The following is a 24041-nucleotide window of genomic DNA, read 5'->3' on the forward strand; positions in this document are numbered from 1 at the left end:
AAATTCTTATTCAACACCTTGGTAGTTTTTTGTAAAATCTGTCTTGATTATTATCCTATACTATTTGAATAGGCAATTTAACCTCACAGTTATGACATTACCGTCTTTCGTCAAAAATTTCCAGAAGCGTAAAAAAAATTGTGAATTAAACATGAACCAGACATTTTTCTTAACCTTAAATACAAGAAGAAAAGTTTAAAAACACCAAATTAAGACATAAATTCTGTTAAAGACATGATAATTTATGGTTTAAATCAAATGTGATGAACTCGAAATTATAGGTTTTCAACATGAAATCATTAAAAGTCGTCATTATCCTTTTTAGTGGTTAAAGGAAAGGTTAATTTCTCCAAAATACAAAGTGAGAGCATGACAGGTGTAGCATGCACACAATACTGTGACACCATGATTAGGTTCCAAGATAAAATCTACCCTTTCGCACTCAAACAATTAGACAAACAATTACCACCTTCAGCAAGAATAATTTACTGATTTCATTTTGCAAATGGTCATGCAGAACTGTCGACAAATATCATTAATTATGGCTGCAATTAAACCAAACCACAAACCACTGTCAGTCATTCTAATTTTTCAAAGGTTAAAATTCTGGAAATAGTAATAATCAATCTACTTGCTGGACAAATTCCGAGAACTTCATTAAATTCTGAAAATTAAACCTTACATATCTAAGAGCTAGCTATCCCTATCTTTTTTCTTATTGAATAAATGGAGAATGTGGTCCATGGGATACAGATAATGAATGCTTGCATATAAAGTTGTAAAGGGGCATAACTCCAGAACTGTGAAAGTGACAGCACCCAAATTCTACCTTGATCTCAGTTTAGTGATATGAACATTTGTGTAGCACAAATTTCATATTTTTGGTGGGGCAAACTTAAATTAGAGAATGGAAACCAATTTGGTATGTACAAACGTACAAGAGTAAACCTTAATGCCCTATCTTGTATATGACAGGGGCATAAAAAATCATGGCATCTTTTACATCATAACTTCTTTAATATGAAAGTTACTATTTATTCAATCTTTTCTTATAACTATATGCATATTAAAACATATTTTTTTAAATAAGAGATATATGCCAGAGGTATATATAACCAATTGAAAAAGTATTCTAACAATATTAAACAACCAAAAGATATTTTTTAAATATTCTTTAAATTCTGTCAACTCTCTATCTTTATGATAAAATCATGAAACTAACAATACATTTGTCAGGATACAGTACAGAAATAATTGGTCATATGGAGAGATTTTCATTATCAAGAAAGAACAATTTATTATAAGCAGCGCGAGCCTTACAAAATAACAATAGAACTTATAATCCAACCTCCTCCAATTTTAAAAGGAAAACAAAACATGCTGAGCCATTTTCCGACAAACATGTTTTTACATAATCAACCTGAATTGAAACTTTCAACCATTAAACAGCATGTAAACAGTTAATATGATACCCAGCATGAAACAAAGATACAGGACAAACAAAAACTGAATACGGATGTGGAGTGTATAAATTATGAAAATTATGGATGCAAATAAAAATTTACCAATAAATTCATAATTATACTCCCCCTTTTATTAAAAATCGTTGAATTTTAAAAAATTTTCGTCAATGTTTTCTCACCACCTGGCAAATTAACAAGTGTTTTCGAATAAAAATTATACAGCCACTCGGATTAAATTATTCATTCTTCGTCTGAAACGCAATTAAAGAGATAATCAGAGGAAGTTCAGCAAAGCATGACAAACCACAGAAAGTTGAACCTTTACTTAGTACAAAGAGTCAATGCTTCCCATTTAAAACTATACCGTGATAGGTCAAACCCATATTCTCGTGGTCATGCGATGGGTATTATCTAGAATCGTGAGATGGAAAAATAAACACGGAATTAATATCCTTAAATGACATGAATTGTTTCATATAAAGTTGTCATTTTTTTCCTTTAGAAATCTATCGTCTTTTCATAAAACTATTAACTGAAATAAACTACACGGTCAATTATAAAGAAAAGAGAACCGAACTTGGATACATGCAGGTCAACAATAAACAGGATGGATTTCAACGAACAGATCGTTGATTCAACCTCGCCGTAACATTAGAAATCACTTTTATGACTAAATCAAAGCATTTCAATAATGAGGCTCCAGTACAGATCTATAGAAATCATCATCTTTTTGTTTGACGGGAAAAAAAGATGTGTGGGAATTCTCAATAAATACATAAATTATTCCGTATCTTTTATAAATTACGGACATTATTTACATAAGACTTACAGAATCTCAGGGGAAGATATCCCTAATTTTATCTGTTAATTGTCTAAATTTCTTTTGTCTTTTTAATTTGTTTAAATAGGAAAATCTATATTACAAACAAGGAGATATAATTATTAAACATAATTGTTATAATTTAATAATAGTTATAATTGTTTTGAAATTTCCTCATTATATTTCATCCCGGACATGTCTGTTGTCTCATTCTTCATTTTGTTTATACATGATGAAATTTTGAAAATAAAAATTAACATTGCCAACTTTTGAAACAAGCTGACCAATAAAAACATGTTGCAGTGCAATTGTACCAATGTTCATTGTTTTTTTCTCTTCCTGGTAATTAAAATTTTGTTTCCTTTTTCATATAAATTTGGATGATTACTTTACAAGGTCACCTCATTAACCCACATTTCTAAAAATAAAAGGAGAAATTTTCTATGTGTATATTCTATATTGTGCATTTTAAATGTGATAGACAATAAAAATACGTAAATTTTCTGAATTGTGCGAATGTGTATCAGCTGCTTGTTGCTTAATGATTCTTTTTGTATGAATCTGTGAGTGAGTGCAGTTATTCAGAAAGCTTTTATATTGCGTAAACCAGCTAATGTAATTTTTTCATCTTTACAATGAAAATCTAAAAGCTTATCAGATGTGTTTTTATTATTCATTAGATGAAATGATTTTTTTTTTTTACCCTAGTACAAGTTTACTTATAATGTAGATTAAATTGTGACGTTTGTTTCAAAATTATCAACTTCTGGTCAAATATTATGTCATTATAGTTAGTTCGGGACAAGTAAATTTCTCTTGCCCAAATATTCAATCCCCCAATTTGTATCCTTTCTGATTCCAATGCGGCGGGGGAAAACAAATCCGAAATTCTGCCTCCCTACCTATATTTACAGTAAATTTTTGTGTATACCCTAATCAAATAAAAATTGATATTTTTGAATAATCACATTTAGAATTATTTTAACTTTCTACCCAACTACATGTATTCAATCTTTTAAGCCAGTTGGCAGAGCACAAGTACAACTTATTTTGGCCTGAAAAGTTAAAAAAAAAAACTACTGGTAACAACTTCAGGTCACTGAACTCAGTAGACAATTTGGTCACTCGGTCTTTCCAGTAAATGGATACAGTGACATATTAAATCTGATTCAAGATAACTTATTTTTTTTACAAAAAATGAGTATTCTTTCAAAACTACTCTTGTAACCATATCCATCATATAGGTATAAGGTAATAAAGGATGATATATATGTTTACACTCAGTGTATATTTCTACATAAATCACACAGAATATCCTAATTGAAGTCAAATTTGTATCATATCTGACGGGCAATGGAGTCAAGTAGATGAGGGCAAAAGAAGATGCGGTTCAGATTAAATGTATTAATAGATATGAAACTGGAGCTAAATCTTTGTAATGATCATGAGAGACTTTGCACTTATAATATATGCATAATAAGAAGTCTAAATGAAAGGAGACACTGAGGTACATGTAAAAGGAAACAGCAACCTATTAACACAGATAATTCAAAAAGTATCGAGAAGACAAGACAAGAAAAAGTTTCAAGAGCCCTGAATTAAAATAAAAATAAATTTAGTCTGGCTCTACTAACCATCAACTGCTTTGGTCTTGTAAGTGTTTGTTTTTAAAGATTAAAACACATTTTTGTTGTAATTGCTGACAAAACATAATATTCAGGAAAACCCGGACTCAGAATTTGAATTATCAAGGATGCCTTCTTAAATTTAATTTCAACAAGAATGTGTCCTCAGTACACGAATGCCCCACTCGCACTATCATTTTCTATGTTCAGTGGACCGTGAAATTGGGGTAAAATCTCTAATTTGGCATTAAAATTAGAAAGATCATATCATAGGGAACATGTGTACCAAGTTTGAAGTCGATTGGACTTCAACTTCATCAAAAACTACCTCGACCAAAAACTTTAACCTGAAGCGGGACAGACGGACGAACGAAGGGACGGACGAACGGACGCACAGACCAGAAAACATAATGCCCCTCTACTATCGTAGGTGGGGCATAAAAATCAAAATCTAACATTTGATAGTGTTTCATTTTATATTTGATGTTGGAGAGCACTATGTGTAATTGAGAATTTGACCCAAAATCTTGTTACATCATTTTATCAATACAATGACAGACCCTAAAATGGAAACTACGATTGGATAATATCAGGGTAGATAATTAAAAATATCATGATGGTACCCAGGTGTTATCAAACATGTGTTCTATAACATGCATGACTTAACACTGATAGGGATTGCTTCTAATGAATGCTCTTATGCCATGATCACGTTGCAAGGCCGCTGAAGTTCGTAAACATGCCTCAAAGGGAATAAAATCAGATAAAGTGAAATGGACCAAAAGTGAAAACCTCTCGAATCAGTATTCTAGAGATTTAATTACCAAAATCAACTTTACTTTCTGATTATTTAGGAATTAGGATAAAAATGAAAATCAAATGGACCATAAAAGAAAATCTCTCGAAACATTATTCAAGAGATTTAATTACCAAAATCAACTCCACTCTTGGCATTTTAGGGAAAATAGAAAAATCTCAAAAGTAATGGACCACAAAAAAATTTGATGAATATCTTCGAGGGTGTTTATCAAACAATCCAAAGTGCATTCTGGTTCTTTATCTAATCAGGAAAACATGACTCGTTGATGATCGAATAACGTCCAAATATCAGGCAGAGATTTTCTTAGGCACAAATGATTAAAGAATGAAATCATTTGTCCTTTGATTAAGCAGATAAAAAGCAACGAAATGGAACAAGTATTTTATATTGAAATAGCACGCGATAATGTTCATTGTAATTGCTAATTGATTAAGTCCCTGCCACGGAGTTAAAAAAAAGGTCAATTGTAAATGTTATCTCGTAACTGCATCAATGTCAGGTGCAATGTGCAATGTAAAGTCAAACAGTTTTTGTTTTAAAAAATTCTTGACGGTTATATCTTACAATGTATTTCAATTTCATTCACTAAATAATTTCAACTATTTATTTTAAACAAATGCTTGATTTAATGGGGTAACATGTTTTTATTTTCTTTTATTTAAGGCATTCTTGATTCAATGGTTACCAATATTTGATTTTCTTTAAATTGACTGATGAAATTTTACAAACTACGGCCCATTTAATTTTGATACATAATGAATGTTCCGTCTAATCATAATATTCAGTTGATATCCCCCCCCCCCCCAATTTTTGAAACAATGCTTCGTCTAATCATAATATTCAGTTGATGTATCCCTTCCCCATTTTATAAAGACAATGCCCCCCCTTTCCCCTATGAGTGGCAAAATTTCTTTTCACTTGTAGAACTTCAAAAGGTTGCACTGCATTTTCATCATTTTTTATTTAAGAATTGAATGCTTCTTTTTGTAAATTTATTGGGGTGTAAAAGCGTTGACCGAAGTACATCTATAAAACCCTATAAAGTTACAAAAAGAAGCATTCAATACTTATAATTACATTTTTTAGCTATGATTATGAAAACACGAATTTTATATATTTTATTATTTAATTCACCTGTGCACTTTATTGTTGGAGCACGTGTTATCATGAATGAAAAGTTGTATTGAGCAATGCAACTGCTTACGGAATAACATGTGATGTGCAGTTAGCCAATCAGAATAAAATATTATAATGAAACATACATCTAATGTAATTATTACAATATAAACATTTATGCACAGTTGGTCAACCTATGTGGTTTTTGGTCTGTTAATAAATCTAAAACATTACCTTATATTTACATTAAAAGACCCCTATATGTAAAACAATACGTCAGCCGCAAGACAAGCTTGTCAGTGAAAATTATCTTTTTCTAAATGTTCTAATTTTCTTCAAGCAAGTTGTATCCAACTCAAGGGACAAAACTCTTACAGGTTAACCATTCAATTATCAACTATTGAACTTTTTATATTCAAAATGTACTTCATCATTGGCTGCACATTTTAAGGGATAAATCACTTGCAGGAATTTCCATTTAAAAAAATCCCCTAACATTTTATAGAATATAGTCATCAAAACTTTCATGAAAACAATCATTTAACTTCAATATTAGAAAGCTGGAAATAAAGCTTATACAGACAGTACTGTTGTTTCTTGGGTTCTTTGCTACATGCATGTACTAATTTTTATCATAGCTATTTGCCGTATATCCCTTATATTTTCCTATGTATGTTGGAATTTGACCTTTTATTTACCCAACAGATTTTCTCAAACAGCTAGTTGGAGCTGCTGATAGTTTTCTTTTTTGTTTGTGTTACTGAGTTGATATCTATATGATATTTAAGCATGTATATCCCACACCTCGTTTAATTCAACAATTTGACTATAGATTAATCTACGCTATTTTGCAAGAAAAAACAGAATAAGCCTTCTGATTTGTTAAGATTTCGGCAAATCTAAATCTTAAAGTCAAGTAAGTCATAGCAACCTACTTATAATAGGAAGTTATATACTTTCTTATATGTACCTTTTAAATGAAGTTATATGATACTGTTTTTTTAGCATTCAAAAACTGAATTTCACTATCAAATTACAGGTAGTCAAAGTGTTTCTGGATATAAATCTTAAAGCTACTAAACCATGATATGGATGATGTTATCAGAATAAATAAGAGGCCAATGCTGCAGAAAAATTGAAAATTGAAATAAAAATAGTCCATTAAGAAAAGAGAATAATAGCGTGTTAAATACAAAATAATTAGGAGAAAAACCATCAAATAATATTAACAATAGAGAAAAGTGCCCTAAAATACAGAGCAGAATGACCTCCATAATCAGACCCTCATATTTATAAGGCAACACCGTTATTACAGATTTCCTATTTTAATGCTCCCTTATTTTGGCAATTTTAAAAGATCAAATTACATTATCCTCATAATATGATTCTCTTGGTCATTTCCTCCTCCTCATTGCCATATTACCATAAAAAAAAAAAAAATCATTGCCAAATTTATCCAATTTACAGTTTATGAATCTAAGAAGAACATGTGGATACGGATTTCTCTTCAATACTTACTTTCAAAATTACTCATATATACTTTTACTTTTCTTATTAATTGATTAATTTCTGCATCTTAAATGGAAACAGACACATTTGTAACAAAACTTACCATCAAACGCACCTCAAACTCTTCTCAAGTGAAATTTCCCTGTACGTGCAAAACCACAACACAAGCACCACACACAACTTTGATTCTTATTCAAAAGAAATTAATACCTTTAATGAGAAAAAAGTCAAGTAAAAATTAAAATCCCATTAGATTTAACTGACAAATAAAACCGTTTGTGGTCAAAAGAATTATTTAGTGGTTCAATTTCCTTCTATTATACAGGTCAATGAATCAACTATCGTTAGTCGACGTTAAAACTCTATGTATTGAACTACTCCTTTTATAGAAGTATACAGTTTCAGTATTTTATATAAAAATGATTAAGCCGTACGATTTTAAGGTTCTTTGGCATGAAATAGGTGGGTCAATTTTCGTTCTTTCGTGATGTCAATTGTTCGGAAGTTAAAATGTATAAGTAGAGTACGCTCAAATGTGAACTTAGTAGATCTTTTACAGTAACTGATATTAGTAAAGTTGCCCTGTCATAATTTAGGTATTTACATGTATACTAATGAACAATAGATAGTACAATTTGTTTACTGATGTTTATATCATATGCAAATATTAGTATCTAATTAATTGTTTATTTGTTTGAAGTATACGTAAGATCTAAATGATTTTGCAAAATCACATTTTTATGATGCACTTTAAAAGATCAACTTGATACATAAATCTTTAGAAATATTTCTATTGGTCTATATAAAAAATACTAAATAATTTTCTGCATAAAATGAAATATGAGGAATACACAAATTAGACAACAATCAAAGAACACACCATCAAAATGACATCTAGGTAAACTCATCAGGAGCCTGTAATTCAGTAATTGTCGTTTGTTTATGTGTTACATATTTGTTTTTCGTTCATTTTTTTTTACATAAATAAGGCCGTTAGTTTTCTCGTTTGAATTGTTTTACATTGTCTTATCGGGGCCTTTTATAGCTGAATATGCGGTATGGGCTTTGCTCATTGTTGAAGGCCGTACGGTGACCTATAGTTGTTAACGTCTGTGTCAATTTGGTCTTTTGTGGATAGTTCTCATTTGGCAATCATACCACATCTTCTTTTTTATATATTATGATTTAAGGCACAAGCTAAATATAATAACCTTGCAAAGTATATCTCACATTGTAATGTTCTGATAAACAGAAACTTTGAATGTGGCTACGTAGTGCACAAATTTAAATTATGGCACTGAACTACCCTAAGCTAAGCAATTCTCATACATGTGTAAAATATTACACATAGTAAATTTGTATTAAGCATAGAATATATCATTTTTAGGGGGTCTCATTGGGGGGTGCCGATCCCGGATCCCGCTTACTGTTTTGTCACATTCCCGTTTCCCGCTTACACTATGTACGTAAGCAATTCTCATTTTTTTGTCATTTCCCGGATCCCGCTAGACCTCATTTCCCGTTTTCACGACACAATAATTTGAATTTCACGTTTCACGCTTACAAAAAATCGGCAATCCCACGTCACGCTTAGACCCCAATGAGACCCCCTTTTTATACATATGACACTACAATCATAAATACTAAATGACATTTTCCATTATGTCATATTAGCACATGCATCTCTATTAATAATACTTATAAATCAGATTTATGAGTTATTGTGATAGTAATATTTTTTACACATCTTGGTTTCAGGTATAACAAAGATACATTACTTATCAAAAGATGTATTTTGTGCAGAAAAAATAATAAGAATTATATAGAATAACTATGCACACCACATATAATCCTAGGTCAGAGGAGAGAATAAGGCACTCAAAAATATGTTTAATCCAACCACTTTCTATAAGCACCTGTCCCAAGTGACCAGGGGTTTCATTATCTTTCATGTTGACTGGTACTTTCCATGTTTCTAGGTGGTACTTTTCAATTTATTCCAAGAATATCTTATATAAAAAATTCCTACATTTAGGCGGTACTTGTCAATAGCATAGGAGGGTAAAAGTACCGGGTACCGCCTCCTAAACAATGGCCTGCAAGTCAGGAGCCTTTCATTCAGTGGTTGTCTTTTGTTGTAGAAAATCATATTTGTTTTTGTTCATTATTTTTTACATGGTTTAGACCTTTAGTTTGCTCTTTTAAGGAAGTTTGCTACTCAATTTCAAAATAAATAGATTACCATAAGACTAGTATATATTGATAGGGGATTAATTAAGGAATCAAAAAAGGAAAAAATAATATAGAGGTCAAAGTGCTTGTTTTCAAGATATTAGCCATTGAAATTTTGGCAGGAAAATGTTCTCTCTTGATTTTTCATAGCTTTATCATTGACAAGTTAAAGTTCTCAAAAACTATCAAAAATAAATAAGATTTTATAAGAGTTTTACAAATGGCTTATAATTATACATGTAAAAGATTTATAAAAAGAAAAATAGGGGTCAATGGGCAATTTTTTTTTAAAGCATTCAAACGGATAAAACCAGATGATTTCGAAAATCTGACAAAAAATCCAAAACATGACAAGCGAACATCCTTAAATTGTTTTACCTTTTCATAGCTTATTATGGAGTATTGGCTTTGCTCATTGTTGAATGCTGTACGATGATCAGTCCAATTGTTGTTAATTTCTGTGTCATTTGATCTCTTATGAAGAGTTGACTCATTGGAAATCATATCACATCTTCCTTTTTATATTTATTGTTCCTGTAACACGTTTGCTTTTATTATATGTACATGTTCCTCAAAAGACTTTCAAGGAGTAATCATGATACAGAAAATATCCTAAATTTGATTCAAAGAATGTTTGAATATCCCTCATTTAAGGGGGTACCTAACACTACAGGGAGATAACTCTGTAAAATCAGCTAAAAGTTTTTATTACATTGTGTTGTTAAGGGAATATTAAGCTTCTCAATGGTATAAATAAGGGTATGTCAAAAGTTCTGCTATATAACCAGTGTAATTTTTCTGATAAATTGGTTGGTTCAAAGTTTTTGAAATTTTTATATTTTTGTCAAAAGGTCAAAGTAAATACTTTGTCAAAATTTAAAAAAAATTAAACAAGCCAAAATAATTTTAATGAAAGTGTTAGGTACCACCTTAATAATCACTCTCAAAGAAAACTTGCCTGTAGTACTAATTCTACTGATGTTCAATGGTTATAATGATAAAATAGTCTACAAAGATTGAAACTAGTGTTAAACCTCAAAGTTATTCTTATAAACATAAGCTTCTGGAAAATTGAATGCAATATAAGCATATATTTTGGCTAGAGAAAAAATCTAAATTGAGTGTAAAATCTTTTAGTTATTCATCACCAGATTAATGTATAAACTTCATTTTCTATTGACTGGGGTGCAATGTAAGAATTCATTCTGGATTGCAAAGACCATCTTAACCAAGTGTAAAACCTCATTATTTCATACAATATAAAGGTGTAGCTCTTCAGTTTCTATTATTTTCAGCGCAATGTTAACATAATACAATTGTCAACACTATGATATAATACATGCTCTATCAATCAACTTACAATGAAGATCAATTGCAAAAATACAAATTTCTATCGATTTCTTTTGGCTATGTTTAATATCTGGATAAAATAAAGTGGGTTTTCGACAGATAACACAAACTGGGGACAATAGGTAATTGTCTCTGTTATTGTGGCTGTTCCTTTATCTGTGCTACCTTTTGTCCCCTTCTTTATAGAGAGTATTGATGTTGCAAGATCTGCACTCTGAGGCCAGAAGTCAATTAAGTGATTCAATATTTTTTCTTTAAATGAAGTTGTAGTTAACAAGAATACTTGTATGTGTATTTGATTCTAAATCAAAATTTTTATATATTGATTCATTTGAATATTGTGTTATTTTTCACACAATTTGCTTGTATTCATTTTTTGGTTAGTTGTTAAAATAACAAAATGCATGTGTTGTCGTGGCTAGTATTAATAATACCACTGGTAATTCAACGTTTTTGACATGAAGCAGATATTTGATAAAACTGAAAAGCTCACAAGCATTACATCTCATCACTGTTATCGATGCCTTTTATTAAATAAGGGGTAATTCTGTTCATCAGTGTTTCAGAAATTTGAGACGAAAATTTGTGAATTTCATTCAAAATTTTGAAATTAACAGCATGCATGATAAGCCTGTCGCTTTTGGAAGAATAAAGTTCAATGTCATATCAGAAATTTCTAAAAAAAACTAAATGGAGATTTGTTTTAATGAATATAAACCAGTCACAAATTAAAGTAAAAACATGAAAACTGCTCATTAGTACTGAAAACTGATACCCCTCCCCCTTTTTTAATGAATAAACCCCAATTACTCAGAAACATTATGTTGTATAATAAAACATTTATAAAAAATTGATAGGGAGCTCATGTCAATTGATATAAACAATTCACCAAAGTTTCATGCAAGTTGGTTAGTGTTTTTTAGTTAATGTCCAACATGTTGAAGGCGGACAGACGGACAACCGTATACCATAATGCATCCCGTAAACAGACTTACAAGAATATGTCCCCAGTACATGGATTCCCCATCTGCACTATCATTTTCTATGTTCAGTGGACCATGAAAGTAGGGGAAAATCTCTAATTTGGCATTTAAATTAGAAAGATCATATCATAGGCAACATGTGTTTTAAATTTCAAGTGGATTGTACTTCATCTTCATCAAAAACTACCATGACCAAAAACTTTAACCTGAAGTGGGACAGACGGACAAACTGACGGATGAACAAACAGACGAACAGAAGAACTAACAAACAAACGGATGGACGCACAGACCTGTAAACATAATGCCCCTAAATTGGGCATAATAAACGGAGAATAAAAATGGGGAATAAAAATTAGAAGTTTTTGCAAGTACAAATAAGGTATCTGATAGATCCGAAAAATGCAACTAATGTACAAATCATTACTGCCAATTTAAGCTGCTGAACTATTATATGAACAATTTATATTGAACAAGAATGTGTCAATAGTATCCGCACTATCATTTTCTATATTCAATGGACTGTGAAAATGGGAAAAAATCTCTTATTTGGCATTAAAATAAGAAAGATCATATCATAGGGAACATGTATAATAAGTTTCAAGTTGATTGGACTTCAACTTCCATCAAAAACTACCTTGACCAAAAACTTTAACCTGAAGCAGGACAGACGGACAGACAAACTGACGCAGACCAGAAAACATAAAGCCCATAAATGGGGCATAAAAATTCAAAATTCAACAAGAGGCTGTCACAACGACACCAAACCGGATTTATTAATATTTATTTGTGTCCTGGCAATATCACAAGAACTATTACTGATGAATGGTGAAAGTGAAAATCGTCAATATCAAATTTGACCTCCATTTTGTCATCAGTATCAACATCTTAAAATTTGAAAAGCTTAGATTGAATGGTTCATGAGTAAATGCAACAACGTGAATGGAAACGCCATTTCACAATCTTTCAAGAACCATAACTCCTGAACGGTAAAAGTCAAAATTGCCATTATTGAACTTGACCTCCATTTTGTCATCAGTAACATATTAAAATTTGGGAAGCTTAGGTAGAACAGTTCATGCGTAAATGCACGGACACAACTGGAAACTCCATTTATCAATCTTTCAAGAACCATAACTCCTGAATGGTAAAAGTCAAAATTGCCATTATTGAACTTGACCTTCATTTAGTTGTCAGTAACAACATATTAAAATTTTAAAAGCTTTGGTTGAACGGTTCATGAGTTAATACACAGACAACATTTGATTGACGCCCACCCGCCCGCCCGCCGTACATCCCCAAATCAATAACCGACATTTTTGTCACAAAAATCCGGTTAAAAATAGGAAGTCTGTAGGTATTTGACTAATCTAATTAGAGCTCAAACTTTATAATTCATCACTTTCAAAATTATGAAGTTGTTCTGGTTATTAGTTTCTGAGAAAAAACATGTGTTGGACAAGGGGACAAACAAGTTAATTTACAATATAGTCCTCGCTCTTAGAGTAGTGGTATAATTCAACAAGAGGCTGTCACAACGACACCAAACCGGATTTATTAACATTTATTTGTGTCCTGGCAATATCACAAGAACCATAACTGATGAATGCTGAAAGTGAAAATCGTCAATATCAAATTTGACCTCCACTTTGTAGTCAGTATCAACATATTAAAATTTGAAAAGCTTAGATTGAATGGTTCATTAGTAAATGCAACAACGTGAATGGAAACGCCATTTTACGATCTTTCAAGAACCATAACTCCTGAACGGTAAAAGTCAAAATCGTCATTATTTAACTTGACCTCTATTTTGTCATCAGTAACAACATATAAAAATTTCAAAAGCTTTGGTTGTATGGTTTATGAGAAAATGCACGGACACAACTGGAAACACCATTTTTCAATCTTTCAAGAACCATAACTCCTGAACGGTAAAAGTCAAAATCGTCATTATTGAACTTGACCTCCATTTTGTCATCAGTAACAATATATTAAAATTTGGGAAGCTTTGGTAGAACAGTTCATGCGTAAATGCACGGACACGACTGGAAACTCCATTTTTCAATCTTTCAAGAACCATAACTCCTGAACAGTAAAAGTCAAAATCGCCATTATTGAACTTGACCTTCATTTAGTTGTCAGTAACAACATATTAAAATTTAAAAAGCTTTGGTTGAACGATTCATGAGTTAATGCACGGACAACATTTGATTGCCGCCCGCCCGCTGTACATCCCCAAATCAATAACCGACATTTTTGTCACAAAAATCCGGTTAAAAATGGTCTTAAATTACGGGTACGAGTGTGAGAACATTTTGTTTACTAAATTATAAAATTATTATTCTTCTGAAAAGTGTACAAATTCAATGGTCTGTTGCATGTCAATGCACTTATTATTCAAGTATCATTTCGATTTTTAGAAAATGTTGATTTACTTTTAAGAAAAAAATTTTAAATAACATTAAGGCCCAATATGTGCATTTTCGTTTTTACAGTGAAGCTAGCTAGTGGCTTTTAATCATGTTTTATTTTCTTTAACATTTTTTTAAGAGACTGAAAATATCTAGATTAAAAAAAACGCCAGATGCTAATAATGCATGGTCTTGCTTGCTGGATTGGTCAATACAATTTTATTAAGTAAATGTAGAGAAACGAACAATTAAGTGAATTCCAAATTATGGCACAGATAATACAATATAAAAGACTTTTTGATTGTTATGTCTATTTTGTCAATAATAATCTTAGATACTTAAATCTTAGTTATAATAAATAAGTTTCTTTTCTAAACCAGAAAACGATTGCAACTGCATCGGCAATTTTAATTCCAGTACTGTAATAGAATGTAGTTTATAGGACTTGATAAATGTATGGAATTTGAGGTTCATCCACATGTAATGATAAATCCAGTAAAAGCTAACCTACAGTCACTAGTAACTGACAATGGTACAGGATTGATACACAGTATCTTCTTGTACATTTTGCTTCACTAAAAGCTTATGAAGATCCTCATATGGATTATTCACTGGATCAGCCAAAGAATATAACCCGAATAATTCAGTCGTTATATTCCGCTGATCTACGAAAGCTACATTAACGCCTGAACGTCTTCCTCGATAAAGACTGTCAACCGGAAAATTCACACCGCTATGCAATATGGGAATTTTGATTTAAGTTGGCAGCTTAAGAAGGAGGAGTTCCGGATGTTAATTGATGTTAAATGATGTAAACTGATGTTAATTGATGTTAATTAATTATTATCGGATTTGTGTTAATTGAACACATGTGTTTGGTAAGACAAAAACATGACAGTTGCGCAGACTCATCCTGATCGCCGCCGATTGGCCACGCGGCCAATGATCATAAGGAGTTCAAGCCCTCGTGTGGGAGAAAATCGGACACGTAAAGGGCTTGAATTATTCGAGTTACCAAAGAATAAAAAACATCACTAATAAGATGATTGAAACATAATTGTGATACCAGTAATAAAATTTCAATATACCTTTAAACTGCCGTGAATCATGAAAAAAACAAGTGAAACTGCGAGCTACTGCTCATGCACTGATGATACTCCTGCCGCAAGTGGATAATATTAATAGTGTAAAAATATGCAAGTGTTCGGTAAACAGGAAGTTGTAGAGTGATGAATCTGAAAACGCATCACACAGTATAGCTGACTTATATAAATCCTGAAACCAAATTTAAGAAATCCTTGTATTGTAGTTCCTGAGAAAAATGTGACGAAAATTTTCAACTTGGCTATCATGTGTAAAATCATACAAGTATTCGGTAAACAGGAAGTTGTCGAGTGATCAATCTGAAAACGCATCACACTGTATAGCTGACTTATATAAACCCTGAAACCAAATTCCAGAAATCCTTGTATTGTAGCTCCTGAGAAAAATGCGACGAAAAATATTCATGGGATGGATGAACTGACTGACGGACTGACGGAAGGACGGACTGACGGAAGGACAGACAGAGGTAAAACAGTATACCCCCCCTTTTTTTAAAGCGGGGGTATAATGAATACAATGGTTAGCTTCAACAAAAACACGGCAACATCAAAAGCTTAACAAAACTACAGCAACTTCATCTTTTGAAACATTTTTTTTAATCTCAAGCACACCATGAACCAATAAACAAGTAAAGCCTTAAACTTATTCTACATTATAATCATGTCATTTCATGCTAGACGCAGTCAAAAGTGTTTCAATGATGCCAAAGAAACAGGGCTTTGAACCTGTTGAGGGAAAAACTAAAAATTTGCAGGTTTAATATTGAACTATTTCTAAGATGAAGAAAATTGAGAATTGAAATGGGGAATTTATCAAGGAGACAACAATCCGATAAAATATCAGAAAACATCCAGAGCAGAGGCCACCAGTTGGACTTCAATACAGCGAGAAAATCCTGCACCCATAGGCATGCTTCAGCTGGCTTCTAAACAAAAATGTGTACTAGTTCAGTGACAATGGCATCATACTAAATTCTGTTAAACATGAAAACACTTTGAGTCATGAAGAAGGATATACATCAGAGCAAATTAAAATTTCTCTTTAAAAAGGTCTGACAAACTAAGAATAAAATTATCAGGCCTAACCTAAATTGAACTAGAATATACCGGTAGTTTGTAGAATAAATGCTCTTTCAACCTTTATTTTTGAAAATGTTTTCAGTGCAATGTCCTTGAATTCCATGACAACTAGATAAATAAAATCTTTGTTGGATATAAAGTTTTGATCCTATTTCATAAAAAACAATTATTAATTGGACTTTCTTACATAAATGAGCAGTAAGTGCTTTCTGTATTTTTCTATCCAAGTAAAATAATTTTAAAAAATCAAAGCTATCTGAATTGCACTCAAATATATTTCATATTTTCTACTAATACTGGTGTTGATATTTTTTTGTTCCTTTGAATATTCGCTTATCTCAGTTTTTTATCTTATTTTTTTGTTTATACTTATTAATTTTCAACCTTTTTTTTTCCAAAGAAAACAACTGACATTTATGATTAAGGTAAATAAAATAATTATTACCTATGAGATTCATATATTAAAAACAAAATGAGGTTGCAAAAATTAAAGCATGAAAAAGTGTGTAATGGTTCATATTTGCCAAAAATAAACTTGATTCATCCAAATAATTGCTAATTTCTAGGGCTTAATTTGAATTTCATACTGTTTTCTTCTTGCATTTTCATTGAGTATTCATTTATTGATTTAATTTATTGGTTTTAATTTTTTTTTAATTGAAAACGAAATATTTAAGAAGCTGAACTGGACACTTGTCATTTCACAGTACACACAATCAGTCAAATTAAACAAAAAAGCCACTGTCCACATAAGTACACAGATGCCCTACTTGCACTATCATTTTGTATGTTCAGTGGAAATTGAAATTGGGGTCAAAACTCTAATTTGACATAAAAATTAGAAAGATCATATCATAACTAAGGAAACCTGATGGACAGCAGGGGTTGAAGTCATAAAACTTTGATCAGTGCTTGAAGCACAAAAATCATGCTCAAAACATGAAATGCAACATTTTGATTGGTTGATTTTCGAGTATGAGTACAAAAAACTGACTCGAAGGTTTTATGACTTCAAGGTCTAGTGCTGAAAATGGTCAACAAACTGAAATGTACAGACATGCAATAATGTAACTTTATAGAAAATGTTGTTGTCTTTTGTAAGGAGTTCTAATCAACCTAACTTGAGCAGAAAACATCACATTGAAATTGCTAATTAATTGAAAGTCAATTAAAGAATGTGCAATTAGTCACCATTACTTTATCGGTTCAAAGATGCAGGGATTCAGTGAGCCCACAAAACTTTTTAATTATGTTAGAAATCAGCGTATATATATTTCTAGCAATGTAATTGATTTGACTGATAACCGTTTTTTTTTTTAAATTGATTAAAATTGCCTTTTCAGGGAAAAAAAGCTTCAATCTCGGCATGCTTCTGACATAATTGACAATTCTGAATCCAAATTTACAGATCATATCACATGAAAATTTCTTAACTAGAGGAACTAACTTTACAATGGTAAAAGAATAATTTTCCTATTTATAATTTTGGGAGTCCAATTTTGGCTCTTATCTTAGCACTACTTGTATAACATAATTTCCCTTTTTTTCAGGGCTATAGAATAGCAAATGGGAAGTGATTTCAGTTATCCTATTTGCAACGCAGCAACTATTGATGTTAAAGTTGAAATACAAAGAATTAAGAAAAAAAAGACAAAACGCTCATGGTTTTCATTTGGGAAAATTAAAATAAGACCTGAAGAAGAAACCGTAGAGATCATAGAGAAGATAAAACAAAGAATTTCACCTTTAGATTATTTTAAATACACAGTAGATGAAACTTCAACTGTAAAAATTATATTCCTTAAAAAGCCTAAACCGTTTGAACATAAAACACATCAGTGCAGAAAAGATAAAGGCATTATAATCACACGAAACCTGGAAATTTTGGAATGTAACAAGAGAAAAAAACCTTGGATCAGTGGGAACAAAGATTATGAACAGGAATGCAAAGAATGGAAAAAAAATCATGAAAATTTTAAACAAGAGAAGAAAGGCCTTCAAGATAAACATGCATCAGAAATGGCAGAAATCGACAATAACTACAGCAGCCTGAAATGGCAACAGGAAAAGAAGACAGAGAATGAAATGAAGCAGCTGCGGAAGAACTATGGAAAAAAAGATAATGAAGAAGAGTTTATCTCAAGTGATGATGAAGAAAAAAAACCTGACACATTTGGAAAAGTGATGAAAAAGGCAAAAGATTTTTTAGACTGAAATGTGTGATGTGCAAATACTTATGACATGTTCTGACTAAAAAAAATGAATATTTAATATTTAAATATTATTTCTATTTTTGTTTTCCCTATATAAACTATCTGGATAAAGTATATTTTAAACACTTCTTTCTGATATATCTGTGAATATAATGAAAATATGTTTTTTAAATATGTAAGGGTTCCATAAACCCAGTGTCTTGCCTACTTCTGCTGCTAACTGCAGACTCAACCAAAATGAGGGAAAAAAATCAATAAATATATTCCTCTTAATACTATCTTTTGATTGAAAGAAGCTTCTGTCCGTGTTTGGTAAAAATCCAGGATATTTTAAGATTCTAATAAATGTTTTTAAAAAACTTTTAACAACAAACTGTTGTAATGTTTATAACTGGAAGAAAAACTAAGACCATATATAAGTGAAATACAGATAAACAGGTACATAATTTTAACAAAATTTCCTTGATACTAGCTTTTGCTCATAAACAAGCTTATATCCAAGTTTTATACAAATCCAGGATAGTATAAGAAAGGTATTAAAATTTTAAAAACATTAACCTCAGAGTGAATGTATTGTTAACTGGCAGAAAAACAAAGTCTATTTATAAGTAAGAAACGGAAAAAATAGATTTTTTTTTACAAAATTTACTGCTGGTTACTATTCTATAAGGGCTGTTCCAGAAAATACTATGTCCCCCCCAGGGAAGGCAATTTTTTTAAATATTATGTGGGTGGTTGTATTTGAAATACCAAAATGCAAAGGGAGTGCTGTTCTAATTAAATTTTATTTCTGTGGGTGGTGGGGGTTAAAAAAAAGTGCCGTCCCTGGGGGGGACATAGTATTTTCTGGAACAGCCCTAATCATAAAAAAGGTTCTGTCCAATTTTGGTACAAATCCAGAATAGTTTAAGAAAGTTACTAAAATTTCAAAAACTTTAACCACAGAGTGAATATTTGTGGACGCCGCCACCAACAATAGAATGTAGGATCGCTATCAGTCTCGCTTTTTCAACTTAAGTTGAAGGCTTGACAAAAAAGATAAGATAAATCACACTTTATTAGATTGCCAATGAGAGAACTATCCACAAGAGACAAAATGACACAGAATTTAAACACTTTAGGTAACCATACAGCCTTCAAAGTGTATACCAAGACAATATAGCATAGATTTATTACATGCATCGATGATTCAGTAATTTCAGTTCCACCAGGCAATGGTTTAGATATCTTTTTGGTATTTGTGTGGTTGGTTAATGTTGCATAGACTTATATCCATCATGCCCATATCACCTTTAAACGTTAAAAGATAACTGAACATAGACAGTTCAACTTCACGAAGGACGAGAAGGAAAGGTAACTGTATAGATAAGTTTCTATAATGGATACTTGATTTTGTGCTAATGTTAAAATTTTCATACAAGCCTAAAGAAAAATTCATACATGGAGAATACCTTAAAGCAAGGTTAACCTTTCCAAACAAGATCCATAAAAATTGGTACTCATAGAAAAATAATAATGCATCCACAGTACTATTTTTCCAGTTTTCTTAATTTTGTAAAGCCTCTTTCTTTACTAACTGTGAAATGTCAATCGTTTGTAAATTCTTAACTGTGAAAGCTACCAAGAATGTCACACCTAAAAATGCTTCATAAAAATGAAAATCCCCATGCCATCTGTCCACCTAGACAAAATCACTAAACAATTCTGACTTCTTACAAGCAGAGTGACCACTGCCATGGTCAATTATTGACTTTGGTGGTCAGTTAATGGGATAATCACCTCTAACATGTGAATGTTACCTGCCGATTAACTGGTTGATTGACAGGTTCTAATTAAAGGTAGGATGTACCCTTTGAAGTGTGACGATCAATAGATCACATCGACAGACAGGTAAATTATCTCGTCACTGTAGCTGTCAGGTGGCTGCTGCAAAAAACAAGATGATTCTAATTATTAACAGTAAATTTTCTGACAAGTTAGAAAACCTGGAAATTAAGATAAAATGATCATCAAAAAGAATTTATTATTATTTAGACTTGTGAAAGGAAGAAAAATATTTTGTTTAATTTATTTAATTACTTTGTAATTTCCTTTTATGAGAATCAAACTTCAAAGTCAATATCACAAATATTATTATAACTGTTAACACCAATTATATACAGAATATTAAATCAATGTTTGTCCCTGCATTGATGAGAAAAGTTTAATAGATTAACTACCGATTCTGTTCAATCACAATTTTTTTTCATATTGCATAGGCGGATCCAGTGGGGTTCCAGGGGTTGGAACCCCCCTTTTTTTTTGGACGATAAATGCATTTGAATGGGAGCATATAGTTGGAACCCCCCTTTACTCTGGGTTGGGAACCCCCTTTTTTAAAATGGCTGGATCTGCCCTGTATTGTGTTGTAACATGTAGTCAAAATGTCTTTAAATTGATATTGTTATGGGGTTGTTGTCTCATTGAAGGTAATATACCTTATATCTGCTTTGCACAGATTGAATAATTCTTGCTGTTTAACACCACTTTAAGCACTATTGGGTACATAGTGGCAGTCATCTCTTAATGGTGGAGGAAGCTAGAATGCTCAGAAAAAACTATGACCTTCAGCAGGGCTGATTTCAATATCGTAGCAGCTATGTAGCGACTATCTATATCTATGTAACAACTAGTATATAGCTAAACATTCAATAGTCAAAATCTATGTAGCACTATGTAGTCGCTACGATATTGAATGCAGCCCTGGAAAACTACCAATGTGTGTCAATTAAGGTCAAACACAATCACAACATGCAAGGTTAGAACTCACAACCTCAGAGTAAACATGCGAGTTGTTTTTATGTGTGAGCCACTTCTCTGTGTTGAAGGCCGTACGTTGACCATTAATGGTTTACTTTTACAAACTTCGACTTGGATTGAGAGTTGTCTCATTGGCAGTCAAACCACATCTTCTTATATTGAGTGATATATTAACTTAATAAAAGTTCACTTGGTCACTAAGTGATAATCACCATGACAACATGTCTTTTAATATGACAATAAAGTTTGTGGGTGAGGGTAAAATTGAACTTAACAACCAGAATTGACAGCCTAAATATATGAATTATAAATTGTGAGCAAAAAATGCTTGCACCAATATTCAAAATGATGTAAACCTGTCAAATCCCTTCAGATTATCCCTACAGGATAACAGAAGATTTCATTAGTTTCAGTCTCATACTGCAGTTATTCACAGCGACAGAAAATTATAGCCTATTCCTTTAATAACAGATGAACCGCTATAATATTTACTTCAAAAAACGTTGATGTGAATAATCTACATGTACAACATATTCTTAATTAGTTTTGTTTTAGAAAAAAATAACAAAAAAAAAAATAAAGGAAAAATGTTGCAACTAGCCCATCGTAGTCTTTTGTAAATAGATTTCTTAAACTTATTTTAACCAATAACAAACTTTTTGTCATCATAATGGCAACTATCCAAGTGTTACGACAGTTAATAGTAACCCAAAACAGGTAACAACTGCAATTAATAATACAAAAATAGTGGAAACCTTATTTATACATTTTTTTATTTTCCCCTTAGCCATGTATTTTTTCTGGAAATAAAAGAATATATATATCATCTAGATGAAGTTAAGTAGTCGACATGATTTTTTGAAGTTGACATTAAGCACCTAACACAATACATATTATGATAAATGTTCGGACAATTCATAAAAAAAAAAGATCACAAACAAAACTATGAAGGTAAGTTTTATAAGTGTACTGGAAATGATCCATTTCCAGATATATGAGGTTCTTTCTAACCACAAACTTAGCAAACTCGTGGCAAATTTTATAGCAGACTGTTATCATATCAGAACTATAACACTATGATCATTTGATTGGAATTATTTATCTTATCTTTTTTTGCAATTCGCTTATATATATATAACATGACACTAAATTTTATGAACAATGATAAAGTCTCTTAATTTTATGTATGTTAAATAACGATTCAAACAGTGCATCATAAGCCTATTTGGCTGGCTGAAGTTCTATATTATGTATTTAATGTAACGATATACTTTATATTCAGGTTGCACTATAATAAACAATTCTTCTTCTTCTTCTTCTATATTTTTTTTTCACTGCTGTAAACTTTTTTTTTACTCCAATGGCAAAATTTTATTGCTGTGCTCAATTTTTCTCCTCAATGGGGTAATCAGTTGTGTCATTTTGAGAAAAACAAGTAATTTGTGTCCATACTACACGGATGTCCCACCTGCACTATCATTTTCTATGTTCAGTGGATCTTGAAATTGGGGTCAAAACTCTAATTTGGCATTGAAATAAGAAATATCATATCATAGGGAATATGTATACTAAGTTTCAACTTGATTGGACTTCAACTTTATCAAAAACTACCTTGACCAAAAATTTTAACCTAAAGAGAGACAGACAGATGAACAGACAGATGTACAGACAAACAAGGGATGTACAGACCAAAAAACATAATGCTCCTAGGTGAGGCATTAAAAACAGAAATAAAGAAACTAAACCAAAAAGAAAAATAACCTTATACATTTCTATTGAAAAGGTATATGTTTTTCCCCATTTTATATTTTTCAAAGCAGAATAATATTTTCCACAACACAGAACTCAACAAGAATGTGTCCATAGTACACGAATGCCCCACTCGCACCATCATTTTCTATGTTCAGTGGACCGTGAAATTGGGGTCAAACCTTTAATTTGGAATTAAAATTAGAAAGATCATATCATAGTGAACATGTGTACTAAGTTTCAAGTTGATGTAACTTTAACTTCATCAAAAACTACCTTGACCAAAAACTTTAACCTGAACTTCGCACTATCATTTTCTATGTTCAGTGGACCATGAAATTGGGGTCAAAACTATAATTAGCATTAAAATTAGAAAGATCATATCATGGGGAACAAGTGTACTAAGTTTCAAGTTGATTGGACTTTAACTTCTTCAAAAACTACCTTGACCAAAAACTTTAACCTGAAGCAGACGGACGAACGGAGGCACAGACCAGAAAACATAATGCCCCTCTACTATCGTAGGTGGGGCATAAAAACAAAATTTATATTTTAAGATTGATGTTTCAATTTCTTCATCATTTCAATTTTTATGCCCCACCTACGATAGTAGAGGGGCATTATGTTTTCTGGTCTGTGCGTCTGTTCGTCCGTGTGTCCGTCCGTGCGTCCGTTCGTTCGTCCGTCTGTCCCGCTTCAGGTTAAAGTTTTTGGTCAAGGTAGTTTTTGATGAAGTTGAAGTCCAATCAACTTGAAACTTAGTATACATGT

At 31.6% G+C, this 24041-nt stretch overlaps 1 protein-coding gene across 1 annotated transcript in view; it reads right to left on the bottom strand.

Moving 5' to 3' along the window:
* The window catches only part of LOC139485969 (protocadherin-9-like), an 82645-nt gene that overhangs the window by 56843 nt on the left and 1761 nt on the right, over window positions 1-24041 (bottom strand). Inside the window, exons 3-5 of the mRNA XM_071270650.1 lie at window positions 20522-20648; window positions 10544-10592; window positions 7457-7563 (exon numbers count right to left, since the gene is read on the bottom strand). The gene's annotated coding sequence lies outside the window, so the exon portion shown is untranslated. The remainder of the gene's footprint in view (window positions 1-7456; window positions 7564-10543; window positions 10593-20521; window positions 20649-24041) is intronic.

Source organism: Mytilus edulis, chromosome 8 (genome assembly GCF_963676685.1).
Source record: "Mytilus edulis chromosome 8, xbMytEdul2.2, whole genome shotgun sequence".
NCBI classification, from domain to species: Eukaryota; Metazoa; Mollusca; class Bivalvia; order Mytilida; family Mytilidae; genus Mytilus; species Mytilus edulis.